The sequence below is a fragment of the Myodes glareolus genome, chromosome 5 (genome assembly GCF_982192425.1).
Source record: "Myodes glareolus chromosome 5, mMyoGla1.1, whole genome shotgun sequence".
Classification (NCBI taxonomy): domain Eukaryota; kingdom Metazoa; phylum Chordata; class Mammalia; order Rodentia; family Cricetidae; genus Myodes; species Myodes glareolus.
In genome coordinates, this window is record NC_142030.1 from 61,724,729 (window position 1) to 61,741,378 (window position 16,650).

Consider the following 16,650-nt stretch of genomic DNA (forward strand, 5'->3'; position numbering starts at 1 on the left):
ACCAATGGTATTCACAGCATACAGAGGGGAATTTCACATCAACAAAACAATCAGGTTACTTGCATTGTCTTTGTTAGTCATGGCATTCATGGCAATATTATCAGAGGAGGATCCCATATGTACATCCAGGAGATGGGAAAACTTGAAAAAAAATAGTAGTGCAGGTTATTAGAAAACTTTAAAAGAATATAGAATGGCCACCTTCTTAAATCTGTGCATTAGCTTACCTCCTCACCAGAGACGCCATTTGGCACACACACACACACAAAAGTGTCCAAATCATTCAATCCTAAATCTAATAATTTTAAATCTAAGTCTCCCAATATGGTTCTCTCTAATACATGTTTGAGAAACCCACTGTCAGTCATCTTTCATCACCGGCAGGAGGTGGGCATCTTAATAAATAAAACGTGAGAGTGAGCACATGGGATTTGTTGAGGAACCTTTCAGATGACAGAAGTGTGTGTTTGCTTTTCAGATTTGGTCACTGATCAGAGTTAGACCGTATTAGGCATGATTAAAATTCCAGCGTTGACATGGAGTCTTCAATCCTCGAGGCAAGATTTAGATTACAATTGACAGGTCTTATTTTTTGGGTTTGAAAAAGTTGATTGAAGTAAGGTTTATTATGTCACCAATGAACTTTCATTCATACCACTGAAGATAAAGTGTCTATTAAAAGCAAACAAACACACAAAAGGCCAAACAAAAACAAAACAAACAAAAAGAATGACCTTGTGTATTTTGACTTCAGCAGCTGGGAGAATGATTTCCATTCACCTTGGCAGGAAAGAAAATGAGAGACGATATGCTGGAGGGAAGACGGTGTCCTGTGTGTGATGAAATGATCCAATGGAGGGAAAATAGAGGGGGATAAAGAAGTAGTTGCACATATGGAGGTATTAGCCTTACATGATGGAGTGGTCCTCTTGCAGAAATACTGGACCAAAAAGAGAATGTAGTACAGAAGCTGGTAAACCAGTATTTGAGATAATGGAAACTACAGAATTTATCTTCTGATTGTTTCTATTTTTTATCATTTGGAAGAAGTTTGAGGTCAGAGACCCTGAAGGCTTGAGGAGAGAGGAAAATAGGAAATTGTTGTCTCAGAGAGTGCTTAGGCATGGGACCACAGTATTTCTAGGTCCATTTAAATTCAGATTTCTTCACTTTAAGAAATTCTCAAGAGCATGCATGATTGTACATTTGGACTGAAAAACTGAGGAAGAAGCAAGAAATTGACGGTGTGTGCAAGAGAATTTTCATAACCATAGACCATGGCACTTAAATAGAATGAGGAAAGTGAGGGCACGAAGGGGTGAAGGACAAAGAACAAGTGATAGAATTAATGGGCAGGACCTGATGGCTGAAGGATTTGGTGCAGAGGGGACTATAGTGAATGAACTGGGACGAGCAGATTGAGAGCGGAGTGTGAGGTGTCTGAGATCATTAGTGGTTGTATATCTCAGAAGGGATAAGGACCAAAGACTGACCCTGGGAAGACTAGCTGAGATAGGGGTTAACATGAAATCATTGGAGGGGAGCACACCAAAGACTAATGAAGGCAGTGTTTAGTGTGTCATCAGCAAGGGTCTGAAACCACCAAGAATTAAGAGGCATTTTCTTAGACAGTAGCAGTGGATCGTGAGCTAAAAATCTCTGAAACGCAAGGAGAGTGACCAAGGGCTTGGCAGATGTCTGCAGAGAAGAGGCAGGAATGGTGGTAGACAGGTGCTGTAGATTCAAGGCTGGGACATTTTAGGGAAAAGGAGTGAGAATGGGCTAAAAGCAGCAGTGAGAGGCAAGATGCATTCTCCTAGCAGTAGTGGCTTAGGAGGCAGGGGAGGGGTAACAGGGGCTACTTGGGAATCCTCCACCAGGAACAAGTTTCAGGACACAACCAAGTTTCTACTGGCTTTGCAGAAAAACTGAGCATAAAAGTAATGTTTTTCCTCCTCTCTCCTCTCCTTCCTTTCTCCTTCCTTTCCTTCCCTTCCTTCCCTTCCTTCCCTTCCTCCCTCCTTCCCTCCTCCCCACTAGGTCTCTCCTTCTCTCCCTTCTTCTTTCCTTTGACAGGGCTTTGCTATGTGTCCTAGACTGACCTTAGACTCATGGTGATCAGTGATCTTCCTGCCTAAGCTTTCCAAGTGCTTACGTACGTAGTGCAGGGAGCGGAGGGCACAGTGGAGGGGTTTCTGAGGTACAGAAGTTGGGGGAGCAGATACAGACCCTCATGACAGACCCTTAGCAAAACTTTATGACAATGACAAAAGCTTCATGGGTAAGGCAGGGATTATTGATTGTGGTGTATGAAAATTCTTTTTCTTGCTTCCAGTAGACTATTTGTGGTAAGTGTGTCCCAACTCACTCAAAAATTGTACGAGTTTGTAGATCAGATGGAAGAAAGTAATATCTAATACTGCAGGATTAAATCTGTCTAGTATCAGGCAAAATAGGGATGGCTGCTCTGAAGGAGGATTTTCTGATTTTTCCCCTGTTCAGATCAAGGCATTGGGCATCTTATGAGTAGGAAATACATATCTTTGAAAAGCTCATATCTGTTGGAGAGAAGATGTGGCAATGGTGAAATTTTTCATCTTACTGCAGTTCCTAGCTGGTGTGGGAGGTCCTTCTGTCTATGTGTTGATTTTACTGGTTAATGCATAAAGAAAACTGACTTGGCCTATAGCATGGGAGGAGGAAGGCAGAGTTAGAGAGACGCCATGGAGTCACTGCCAGAGTCAGATGTGCCGAAACTTTGCCGGTAAACCACTGCCAAGTGGCGATACACAGATAAATAGAAATGGGTTAAATTAATGTAAGAGTTAGCTAATAAGAAGCTAGAGCTAATGGGCCAAGCAGTGATTTAATTAATACAGTTTATGAGTGATTATTTTGGGTCTAAGCTAGCCGGGAGGCTGGGAAGAACAAGTGGCCTTCCTACAACACTTAGCTCTTATAGTGAGGAAAATTAGATCAATGGATTGAGTGTCACACCAATATTCCAGAAACAAGTCTATAAAAGGCAAAGAGAAAAAAATGCATTCTTTTAAACAAATGTATTTTTGTTACTTAAAGTAACTTTAAAATTTAAGTTGGTTATATTCTTTCCTCCACCGTGTCCTTCCAGATCCTTTCTCCCTCCCTATTCACCCAACTTTAAGTTCTTTCTCAAAAAACAAACAAAAGCCCAGTGCAACAGCAAAATCTGCCCCCACAATAAGAAAACAAAATAAAACCGTGCCTAAAAAAAATCACCAAACTCTAACCAAATAAAAGTATATAAAATTCATGTCTGACTGTGGGTCTCTGAATTTGTTCCCATCTGCTGCAAGAGGAAGCTTCTCTGATGATAGCTGAACAAGGTACTGATCTATGAATATAGCAGAATATCATTAGAAGTAATTTTATTGCTACTTTTTTCCTTTCTTTCTTCCTTCCTTTCTTCCTCTTCTTCTTCCTCCTCCTCCTCCTCCTCTTCTTCCTCTTCCCCTTCCCCTTCCCATTCTTCTTCTTCCCCTTCCCATTCTTCTTCTTCTTCTTCTTCTTCTTCTTCTTCTTCTTCTTCTTCTTCTTCTTCTTCTTCTTCTTCTTCTTCTTCTTCTTCTTCTTCTTCTATACCAATATTATTTGGTTTTTCTCCTAGGTCTCTGGGCTATCTTTTCTCAGGTGTTTGGTCACCCAAGCAGTGTCAGAAATGAGTTATATCTTGTGGAGTGGGCCTTAAGTCTAATCATTTATTGGTTAGTTACCCTCACAGTTTGGACTACCATCATCCTAATATTTCCTGTAGGCAGTAAGTATACCATTGTAGGTGAAGGATTTGTGGCTGGTTTGTTTACATTTCTCCTTTGGTAGCCTGCAGAGTACCTTCCTGGACCAAAGATGCCAGAACATAGAGGTGAAGACACTCTGTGGACTCTAGCTCAACTTCTCCATGTTCAATGAGTTATGTAGGTGTTGTCTTGCTGTTAGTTTGTGGAGCGCCATAGCCTGGCTTGTTTGGAGACTGCCATGTGGAGAAAACACATTCTTATAAGGAGAGATAAACAGGATATTTGAGACAAGCAGCTAACAGGAAGCTGCTTTAAGAGCTGTCAAACTGCAGATATCAAAAATCTGAAAGTGATTCTGTCAGTGGATGTGTGTGTATGTGTGTGTGTGTGTGTGTGTGTGTGTGTGTTTTGTGTGTTTGTGTGACTGAGGACATGATGTAGTTCTTATGGATTCTTGTTAACTCATAAGAAGTCTGTTATGGAAGGGTCTTTCCCATCCTCTCTGTTACTGCTGGAGATAGGACCACTTGGTCCTATACATTTTCTTGCCAGGACTGCCACTCTCCATTACCATCACCAGAAGTCAAAAAATGGAATGCCTTCCAATCTTGGGCTTTGGGACTTTAAAACTGTATGCTAAATTGCCATTTCTTTGTAATACCCTGTGTTGAACGTACTGTTAAAACCTGAAAAGCTGCTAGTAGAATATATGTATGTGACCTGTTCTTGTTCTGAAGCAGGGTGTAGTGGAGGGGGGTGCCTAATGGAGTCAGTGGAATTATCTATCACTAGAGCTGGGACTCTGTCTCCTAACTTTAGGTTTTGTTTTTTGCAACCTGTCTCTTCAACAATAAATATTTTTATTGTTTTTATTGATCTATATATTTTTCTCTACTCCCCTTCTGCCCTCTCCCATGATCCCCACACTCCCAATTTAGTCAGGAGATTTTGTCGTTTTCTACTTCCCATGTAGATTAGATTCATATATGTGTCTCTTAGGGTCCTCTTTGTTCTCTAGGTTCTCTGGGATTGTGAATTGTAGGCTGATTTTTCTTTGCTTTATGTCTAAAAGTCATTTATGAGTGAATAATTTTATATTTGTCTTTCTGGGTCTGGGTTACCTCACTCAGTATGATGTTTTCTAGATCCATCCATTTGCCTGAAAATTTCAAGATGTCATTATTTTTTTCTGCTGTGTAGTACTCCATTGTGTAAATGTACCACATCTTCTTTATCCATTCTTTGGGAGAGGGGCATTTAGGTTGTTTTCAGGTTCTGGCTATGACAAACAATGCTGCTGATGTAGGTGGGCCTTCTGTCTATGTCTTATTTCATTGGTTAATAAAGAGGCTGCCTTGGCCCTTTGATAGGACAGAAAATTAGGTAGGTGGAGTAAACAGAACAGAATTCTGGGAAGAGGGCAATGAGGCAGACGCCATGGAGCCAGCCACCAGGTCAGACATGCTGAATCTTTCCCGATAAGCCACCACCTCGTGGTGCTACACAGATTATTAGAAATGGGCTAATCAATATGAGAGAGTTAGCTAGTAACTAACTCTCTAGAGATAATGGGCCAGGCAGTGTTTAAATGAATACAATTTGTGTGTTGTTATTTCTGGGGCTAAGCTAGTCGTGTGGGAGCTGGGTGGGACGAAAAGCAGGCCTGCCCGCAGCTCCTCACTACAATGCTGCTATGAACATAGTTTAGCACATGTTTTTGTGGTACAATCGAACATCCTTTGGGTATATATCCAAAAGTGGTATTGGTTGGGTCTTGAGGAAGGTTATTTTCTAATTTTTGAGAAATTCCCATACTGATATACCAAGGGTCTGTGTTAAGTTACACTCCTACTAGCAAATGCACTTCTACCAACATCATATTGAGCATAAGTTGTCATCACTGTTTTTGATCTTGGCCATTCTTACAGGTGTAAACTATCATATAATCAGCAAATAGTGAGACTTCCTTTCCAATTTGTATACACTTGATCTTCTTTTGTTGTCTTATTGCTGTAGCTAGAACCTCAAGAATTATATTGAATAGATATGGAGAGGACAACCTTGTCTTGTTCCTGCTTTAAGTGGATTGCTTTGAGTTTTTCTCCATTTAGTTTCATGTTGTCTGTTGGTTTGCTGTATATTGCCTTTGTTATGTTTAGGTATGTTTCTTGTATTCCCGCTCTCTCCAAAACCCTTATCATGAAGGGATGCTATATTTTGTTGAAGGCTTTTTCAGCATCTAGTAAGAGGATCATGTGTTTTTTTTCCAGTTGGTTTAGATAGTGGATTACATTGACAGACTTTTGTATGTTGAACCATTCCTGCATCTCTCAGATGAAGCCTACTTTGAGGATGATTTTTCTGATGTGTTCCTAGATTCGGTTTGCCAGTATTTTATTGAGTATTTTTGCATCAATGTTCATGAGTGAGTTTGGTCTGTAATTGTCCTTTTTAATAATGTCTTTGTGTGGTTTAGGTATCAGGGTAATTGGAGCCTCATAAAAAGAGTATGGCAATGTTTCTTATGTTTCTATTGTGTGGAACAATTTGCGGAGTATTGGTATTAGTTCTTCTTTGAAAATTTTGTAGAATTGTGTGTTGAAACCATCTGATCCTGTACTTTTTTGTTTGTCTGACATTTGATAACTTTCTAATTTTTTTTTAGCAGTTATATGTCCATTTAATTTGCTTATCTGGTCTTGATGTAATTTTGGTAAGTGATCTTTATCCAGAAAATCTCCCATTTCCTTTAAGTTTTCAGATTTTGTGGAGTGTAGGTTTTTGAAGAATGGGCCTGATGATTCTCTGTATTTCCTCTGTGTCTGTTGTTATGTCCACCTTTTCATTTCTCATTTTGTTAATTTGTATATTCACTCTCTGCTTTTTGGTTAGTTTTGGAGAAGAGTTTATCCATTCTGTTGATTTTATTGAAGAACCAACTCTTGGTATCATCTTTTCTTTGTATTGTTTTCTTTGTTTCTATTTCATTGATTTCAGCTCTCAAATTCCTTTTTTCCTGCTTTCTAGTTCTCCTGGGTGAGTTTTCTTCTTTTTGTTTTAGAGTTTTCAGGTGTTCTGTTAACTCACTAGTGTGGGATTTTTCCAGCTTCTTTCTGTAGGCATTTAGTGCTATGAACTTTCTTCTTAACACTGCTTTCATTGTGTGCCATAAATTTGGGTACATTGTATTGTCATTTTTGTTGAATTTTAGGAAGTCTTAAATTTCTTCCTTTATGTCTTCTTTGTCCCATTGGTGATTCAGGTGAGCATTGTTTAATTTCCATGTGTTTGTGGGCTTTCTGAAATTAGTGTTGCTGTTGAATTCTAATTTAAGTCATGGTGATCCGATAAGACACAGGGGGTTATTCCAATTTTTTTTATCTGTTGAGGTTTGCCTTGTTACCTAGTATGTAGTCAATCACACAGAACCTATATTAATTAAATCACTGCTTGGCCAATCACTTAAGCGTATTGTTAGCTAGTTCTTAAATCTTTGTTTAACCCATTTCTATTATTTCATATTTTACCATGAGGCTCATGACCTACCAGCAAAGTTCCAGCTAACAGCTCACATCTTCTCCCTCTGGTGGTTCCATGGTGTCTCACTGACTCTGCCTTCTTTCTCCCAGAATTCAGTTTTCCCCACTTAGCTCTGTTCTGCCCTGCTATAGGCCCAAAGAAGTTTCTTTACTCATTAACTAATAAAAGCAACACACATAGAGAAGGGCCTCCCACACCAGTATTGAGTGTGTTCTTACCTTGTCTACCCATCTCTTCCTCTGATTGGTGTAACTAGGATCATGTCTCTGGTGATCACTCTTCCAGGTGCCGGTGAATCCAAGGCTCACATGATTGTTCCTTGTGGTGAAGTTGGGGCCATGGTTCCAGTCAAGCCGGAGGTCATTTGGCTTTCCTGGAGGTTGCTCGGTGCTCCCAGAGGTTGCTCTGCAATCCTGGAGTTTGGTGTGGCTTGCTCTCATGGAGGTCACTTGCTTGGGTCTGCTTCTGTGGAAGTTGCTGGCTCAGGCCTGATCCAATGGAGGTGGCTGGCTTGGGTCTGCTCCCATAGAGGTTGCTGGCATGGGCCTGCTCTGGAGAAGGTTGCTGGCCTGGGCCTGGTACCTTGGAGATCACTGGCTCCAACAATAAAAAATATTTTTTGACAGTTTTCATATAAAATAAATTGTGACGATGGAGTCAAACCTGCCTATTGCCTTTTATATGAATTTTCATTTCTTTTGTTTTCAGCACTTAGCTGCCAGCATTTGTACTATTACAATAAAGTTCCTTGGGGACAGAGTAAAAAGAAAAAACAAAATATTTTCTTGGAGTAGCTCTAGAGTAAGGAGATTTTTGAGGGTCAGAAGGAGACATTGGAGACTCTTCTGTCAAGAAGGATAACTGCTGCATCTAATACTTGTGCAGCAATAATATTTGGGAAGATTTGGGATGGTGGCTTGTCACAATTAGCGAAAGGACCACTTCTTTGATGTGTAAACATTTTCCAAGGCAAATAAAATAAAACAAAATAAAATAAAGTAAAATGCTGATAGAAGGAGGTCCAGGATACTGAGGGAAACAGCAGAGGGAGGTAGAGGCAGGTGGATCTATGTGAGTTCAAGACCTGTTGTAAACAAAAGTAATTTAAGGGCTGGAGAAATGGTCTTACAGAGGATCCAGTGTGGTTCCCAGCACCCACCTTAGGTGGCTCACAACTGCCTATAACTTTAGTTCCAGGGCATCCAATGCCCTCTTCCAACCTCCATGGGCACCTCCACGTATGTAATGCATGTACATATACTTAGGAACACACATGCAAGCTAAAACAAACACTTTTTTTTTTTCCAGAGATGGGATTTCTTTATGTAGCCTTGGCTGTCTTGGAACTTGCTTTGTAGACCAGTCTGTAAAATAAACAAATCTTAAAGAAGAATAAAAATCATAAGTAGCATAGAAAAATGCTTTTGATAATTGATAAATTATATTTATAATTCCTGTAGAGATTTGGATTATTAAAAATAAATAGTAGTTTGATAACCTGTACTAATTAGACTATTTTGGTATTCATTATTTATTTATTTGATATATCAATAGTTTTAGGAATTAAGAGCGTTAATATACCAATTTTGTAGGTGAGATTAAGGTCTAGGAGAGCAACACATAAGAACTTGAATCTCAGCATCCCAATTCCAAGTCACGGAAACTTAAATAATTTATGTAAAGATAAAATCTGCCCCTTATTTGTATTGTATTTTTAGCTCAATAACTTGCTATGTACGTTCAACTCTCCATAACAGATTGGTAAATGTAAATTAGTCTTTTAGTAGGCTCAAGATTTCCCCGAAAGAGTGTCTCTCAGAGTTTGTCACAGCATAACATTTCTTTCCATCTCTGAGCTCTCAGTTTTTCTAACTTTGAAACAGGAATGCTAAGAGTACCTACCTACACTAGTGTCACACAAAGACCACTGAGTTGACCTAATAACACAGAAAAATAGTCCGTGGATGTAAAGAAAACTCACAGAAGCTGTCATGTTTCACCACCACCCTTGGCAAGAAGTCTCGGGTAGAGGAGGTGAGTTCAGCTGGGCCTTACATTTAAGAATGAGGTTCACCATCATTTTGTTTCTGAAATGGAACAGAGGAGATCTTACGAAACAACCAGTGCTGTTCTGAGGACACTCTCTCTCTGGGGTTCCAAGAAGTCTGCATTCACACACCCCTGTCCACTCACCGAATTCCAAAGCTGACACTGCTTGAGAGTCATTTCTTCTTAGAAAATTAGATGATGGTTGGAGAACTTATCCTCCTCCTTTCAAAATTAAATTCTGGGAATTTAATGCTCAAAAATCTGATAGGCACAGCTCAGTACTGGTAGAATTTCGAAGTCATCATAATCTTTTGGAAGATAGGTGCATTTTTATTTTAGACTCTTCAAACAGTATAATTTTAGCTTTCCATTATCAAGATTGCCTCAGATTGATACTGTCAACCCATGAATTAGCATTAGATGCCATTCAGGAACACAGCATAAATGTTATAGAGTATTTATTTTGTTTAAAGTGAAATTTGCACAAAGTAAAATATACCATTCAAAGTGTATAATTCAATGAATTTTGACATAACTTTGCAACCACAATATCATCACTACAGTGAAGATATAATTTCCATGTGTCTTCTTGTCGTCCTTGTAGTAGCAGTCAATTTACTGTCCCTACTCTTTGCCCCAGATGGCTTGCTGTCACTCTAGAATAGCTCTGCTTTCTTTGAATGTTATGTAATTGGTTTATATGAATGACAGCATTTTACATATGGTTTATTGGTGCCATAGATTATGACATATGATTTAAGTCAACAACATGCAGTCCATGTGCCTATGCTTTGTATGAATATGCATGTGTGGATAGTCTGCAGTTTGGTGAGATAAATGGATTTTGCTGAACAACAACAGGTCCACGTGGCTGAGGGAGCCTGTGCATGTGACATTTCTATTCTTTGAGTCAGAAAGAATTATCCCAACTTACTGCCTTGATTATCTTTTCTTAGGTGCTGGTAAGCAGCAAAGGTCTGGAGGAAAGAAGTGTGTGTGCTCCCCTGGTTCTATTTGCTAAGTTATTTTAACTTCATATAACACTTTAAAGTCTCTGTTATGAGCCAATTATGGCTCAATCATACTTTCTAAATTATAAGAGGTAGAAAGCCTGAGGACTAAAAGAAAAAGGACAATAAAATTTCTTCTCTATTATCTCACAGACAATTCTACTTGTACAGTTATTTTTGTTTTCTAGATGCAGTGTTTTATATTCACATAAAAGCATGATTTTATCTCCTTTTTCATTTAATATTTTTTGTCTACGACAAAGGTTTATTTTATATAATATTCATATTGTGAAGATAAAGATGAAATGAAATGTATAGAGTCATCTTCAAAGTTGGATCTTATAGATAAAAGTCAAGTTAATCAGATTTTATAGTTCTATTAATTTTTATTCTTTGTTTTATGTGAACATTTATGAACCTTTCAAATGTATGTATTCATCTAGTATTCAGTTATTTGTATTGAAATTCAGAAGTAAAACATGACTTTATTAAGTAAATAAATAAAACAAGCAGAATAGAGGTGAGTTATTTCAGTCTCACAAAGCTTTATTAGAAATAGAGCAAACAATTTAATTCATAGCACAAGAGAATTGACCCTCTATGCCTGAAGCAACCGCTTCTGTGGATTCATTCAGCCATTGCATACTGCTATATTGCTACTGAACTGGACTACACATTCAGGTCAACTTTGGCTGTTTCTGTGCCCAATACAGTGTAGAAATTGCTTTGTCATTATTTCTAAACAATTACTTGCTGACCATTTTCTTTGTATTAAACATTGCAGGTAGCATAGAGACAATTAAAAGTAAAACAGAGGGTTTATATAGAGTTTTTATGTAGTATGAAAATAATACTGTTCTATTTTACACACAGAATCTGAGTATCTGTACTCAACTGCAAACAGTTGCCTTTAGATGCCAAGAAGTCATTTTATTGTTGATGAAAATCTTTAAGATGATCACAAAACTAATATTCTACATTTTCAAAATACAATGTCTTCACACAATGCAGATCATTTGTATACTTAAATTATCTCAAAAATAATTTCAATATTTTAAACACAAAGTTTACAGTTTGGGAATGGTAGATTTAATATATTTTTGTTTCATTAAAAGTACAGGAACAAAGTGAGTGATGAAGAGCCTTGTGCTGTGGAATGATCCTTCTACACAGTGTGTGACTATATGTAGCTGTGATTGGTTTAACAAGCTGATTGACCAATAAGTGAATAGGATAAAGTTTATATGGGAGAGCCAAACTGAGAATGATGGGATGAGGAAGGACAGAGTCAGAGGAGTTGCTAGCCAGATGGAGAACAAGTCGGACACAAAAAACGGAATAGAGGTAAAAGCCACAAGCCTTGGGGCAGCATGTAAATGATTAGAAATGGATTAAGTTGCAAGAACTAGTTAGTAATAAGCCTGAGCTATTGACCGAGCATTTATAAGTAATATTAAATCTCTATATTGGTTACTTGGGAGCAGGCAATTGGAACGGGAAAACTCTGCCTACTACATCATAATATAATCTTGCCCAAATCCTACTCAACAAGCAGAATTCACAAAATACATATCAAAAATTCCTTGTGGGATATTTATTCACCAAGATAATTGGAGAGTTAATAATATTTATTGGTGTCATGGGAAACTGTAAATAGTGAAGCACATCCCTACTGACTTTAAACTCTAAAGTCAGTGTATGCCAAAATGTAGAATTGGTCATTGCGTACTCTGTGCCTATCTATCCTGCTGACTGGCCCGACTGCTTAGATTCATACCCTAAGTGCGCTACTGTTTGACTTTTCTCCTGATCATGTCCCATGAAGACACTAGCATGTACTTTCTCTTCCCATGAGAACTTTGTAACAAATAGGCAGGACGAAGCTTTCTTGGAGCATAGTGGGCAGTCAAGGAAAGCTATGATGCTTTTGTGTTGTGGGGAACAAATTGAGGGTCTTTTTGTTGTTGATTTTGATTTTTTCTTTTATTGGAAATAGATTTTTTTTATCATATCCCAATTATAGTTTTCCCTCCCTATTCTCCTCCCATTTCCCCAATCTCTCCTCTCCTCCAGATCCTCTCCCTTCTGTCTCTTACTAGAAAAGAACAGGCTTCTAAGACATAACAACAAATATGACAAAATAAAATATAATAAGATGAAGCAAAAACTATCATATTGAAGTTGGATACAGAAACCAAGAGAAGAGTCCCAAGAACAGTCACAGAAGTCAGAGATCCCCTGTTCTCTTAGTCAGGAGTCCCATATATACACTGAGCTAATAGCTATAACATACTCAAACCCATGCAGGCCCTGTGCTTGCTGGTTCAGTCTCTGTGAGCTCATATCCACATTGCTTAGTTGATTCAGAGGGCCTGCACTCCTGGTATCCTCTATCCCCTCTGCCTCTTGCAATCTTTCTGCCTCCTCTTCCCATGGATTCCCTTAGCTCTGAGGGGAGGGATTTGATGGAGACCTCCAATTTAGACTCTCTGCATAATGTCTGGTTGGGGGTCTCTGCACCTGTTCCCATTTGCTGCTGGAGGAAGCCTCTTACGGTAACTGCATAAGACACAGATCTGTGAGTATAGCGGAATATCTTTAGAAATCATCTTATATATTTGTTTATTTTTAAACCAGTCATGTTTGGCTTTACCCTAGGTCTCTGGTTCTTGGTAGTGTTGGGTATGGGTTCCTTCTCTTGGAGTGGGCCTTAAGTAAAACCAGACATTGGTTAGCTACTCCCACAAATTCTGTGCCACCCGTGTCCTAGTATATTTTACAGGTAGGACAGATTGTAGGTCAAAGGTTTTGTGGCTGTGTTGGTGTTCACATCTCTCTTTTGGAAGTCTTCAGAGTACCTTCTCACACCAGACTACAGTATAGGGATAAAGGCTCCATGGCTTGACTTCTCCATGTTCAGTGTGTTGAGTGGGTATTGTCCTTGGCGATAGGATCACACTGCCAGTTTTCAGAGAACAATGCTTTGTCTTAGCAAGAGTCTGTGTTATTTGGGAATTTCCCTGGGACCCCCTTGACCAGCAACTCAATTGAATGCAACCTAGTTCCACCAATGGAAGTCTTGACTGGCTACAAGAGATGTCTAGTTGAGACTCCATAGCCTTCATCTCTAAGAGCTCTCACCTGGACCACCTTCATAGATTACAGGAAGTTTCCATTGCATTAGGTTTACACATGATACTGGAAATGCCTGCCCCTCACCAAGTCCAGGTGTCCTCTCCTCTCACTCTCTTCCTCCACCTCATCTTTCCCTGACTTGATCTCCCTCACCTGATCCCCCCTCTTGTCCCCAAGGCCTTCAGTCTGACCATAAAATCTAATTCTAATTCCCCTCTAAGCAAGATCTTTATGTCCCTCATAGACCACTCCTATTGACCTAAGTTCTCTGGGTCTACTGATTGTAGCTTGGTTATCATTTATTTAATGGTTAATATCCACGTATAAGTGAATACATACAATATTTGTCTTTCTGAATATAGGTCACCTCACTCTCAGTGATTTTTTTCCTAGCTCTACTCAATTGCCTGTAAATTTCATGATGTCATTTTTTTTTAACAACTGAATGACATTCTATTGTGTGTCACATTTTCTTTATCCATTTTTCAGTTGGGGGACATCTAGGTTGTTTCCAGTTTCTGGCTGTTATGAATAAGCAGCAAATGAACATGGCTGAGCAAGCATTCTTATGGTAGGATGGAGGGTCCTTTGGGTATATGCCCCAAAGTGGTATAGCTGATCTTGAGGTAAATTAATTTCCAGTTTTCTGAGGAACTCCACATTGATTTCTGTAGTGGCTGTATAAGTTTGCACTCCCACCAGCAGTGGAGTAGTGTTACTCTTGCTCCACATCCTTGCCAGCATGAGCCGTCACTTGGGTGATTGATCTTAGCCATTCTGACAAGTGTAAGATGGAATCTCAAAGTAGTTTTGATTTGCATTTCCCGGATGGCTAAGGATGTTGAACACTTCTTTAAGCGTTTCTTAGCCATTTGAGCTTCCTCTATTGATAATTCTCAGTTTAGATCTGTAACCCATTTTTAAGTTGAATTATTTATTTTCTTGATATCTAGTTTCTTGAGTTCTTTATATATTTTGTATATTAGCCTTCTATAAGATGTGGAATCAGTAAAAATATTTTCCCATTCTATAGGCAGCTGCTTTGTCCAATTGACAGTGGCCTTTGCCTTATAGAAACTTTTCAGGTTCATGAGGTCCCATTATGAGTTGTTGATTTTAGTGCCTCTGTTAAGGCGTTCTGTTCAGAAAGTCGTCTGCTGCGCCAATGTGTTCAAGGCTATTCCCTACTTTCTCTACTCTCAGGTTCTGTATGTCTGGTTTAATGTTGAGATCATTGATCCACTTGGACTTGAATTTTGTACTGGGTGATAAATATGAATTTATTTGCATTCTTCTATATGCACACATTCAGCATGACCAGTACCATTTATTGAAAATGCTGTCTTTTTTTTCTAGTTTACATATCTGGTTTCTTTATCAAAAATCAGGTGCCCATAGGTGTACCAGGTCATGAGTTAAGGCGGTCAGACGCTTAAAAGAAAAACCACGCTAGCTCAGAAATAAGAAATAGGCATTTGTAAACTCACAAATCAGAATTTTCCACTTGACCAGTTGAATCATGCAACCCAAAGGAGCAGCCAACCGGGCATGGAGCCAGGGGATCCAGAGTGAAGGGGCATCACACGCTCGGCTTCCCCATAAATAGTAAGAGAGGCCATACCCCAGTAGGTGGACTAATAGAAGCTGTAATACTTTCTACATTACATAGGTGTATGGATTTACGTTTTCTGCATTCTTATGCCTCTTCTGGGTCAGGAAGAATGCATCAACTTCACAGAGCACCACAAAATTCATTCTATTACTCTTACCAATCTAATAAATTCTTCCTTCTTTCTTTCTTTCTTTCTTTCCTTCCTTCCTTCCTTCCTTCCTTCCTTCCTTCCTTCCTTCCTTCCTTCCTTTCCTTTCTTTTTATTCTTTCTTTTTTTCCAGCTTCTGTCTAAGGTTTTATTCCTGGAAATGGCAGTATGGAGGAAGAGGTAATTCCCTGGAATCTTAGAAGCATCTGAAATACAGAGGGAAGCAAGGAGAGTTACCTTGGGAACTAAGACCTGGGGATCGGGAATCTTTTTACCGTTACTGCCTTATCCACCCCATCCCCTCAGAAGCTTTAGATGATCCTTCCACCATGCAGTAGCAACTAACTGAAAAGAACCTATCAGAACTTTAGCAACATGATCATGATTTCCTGTGGCCCAGCTGGCTGCTGCCGGAGCTCCAGGCAGAGCCCCACCTGGCTGTGCCTGGAGAAAACAGCTGCAGGCACACATTCTGTGCCTGGAAAACAGCTCTAGGCCTGGTCTCAGAAAGGTTCAGATAGCTCAGGTTCTTGCAAGAGAGAGGGTTTGGTGAAGATAGAGCCTATTTGATGACAGTCTCTGTTACCATGAAGAAATCTTCACTCCATTTGACACGGGGTTTTATTTCTCAGTTAGAAGCTTACTATAATGAGCGTACCTAGTCTGTGTAGCAGAAGTGCCCACCCCTGAGAAATAGCTTATGTGTTCAGGGCCTGATACTTTATTCTCTCTCTTGCTTTCCCTGCTGAACATGTTATTTGTTTATTTGGTCATGAATTTACCTAAGTGTTTTACCCCTTCCTTCCTTCCTTCCTTCCTTCCTTCCTTCCTTCCTTCCTTTCTTCCTTTCTCTTTATCATTTTAATTGTTTGGATAAGAGCGTGCTATACATTTTCCCCCACTCCTCTTCCCTTCTCCCCTCTCCCCTTCCATAGTAAATTCTTTAAAGGGTTTATTCTTCATTATCCTTGCATATAAACTCAAATTGCTCAAGCACCTTGATTAACTGATTCATAATTTCTTAAGAGGATTTTTTTTAAAAAATCACCCATTTTATTCCTTATCATGTACAGAGGATAGATGAAAACATGCTTTCATTAGAGTGACTTATTGAGGGAATGCTCAGATACTGAATTTGTACGGTTTTCTAAATAAAATAATCCAACTACTCATTTTGTAGAAGAATGGATGGAACAGAATGGTTGGCCCTCACACACAATAGGTTGTGGGTTATCAATAAAAATGAAACACCTAAATGGTGAAACAATATGGATAGTGATGGTGGTGGTGTGTGTATGAGTGTATGTGTGTGTGTGTGTGTTTGTACATATACGTGCACACACGTGTTCTTGTGCACACCCTTACTTTCTTTTGATTGAA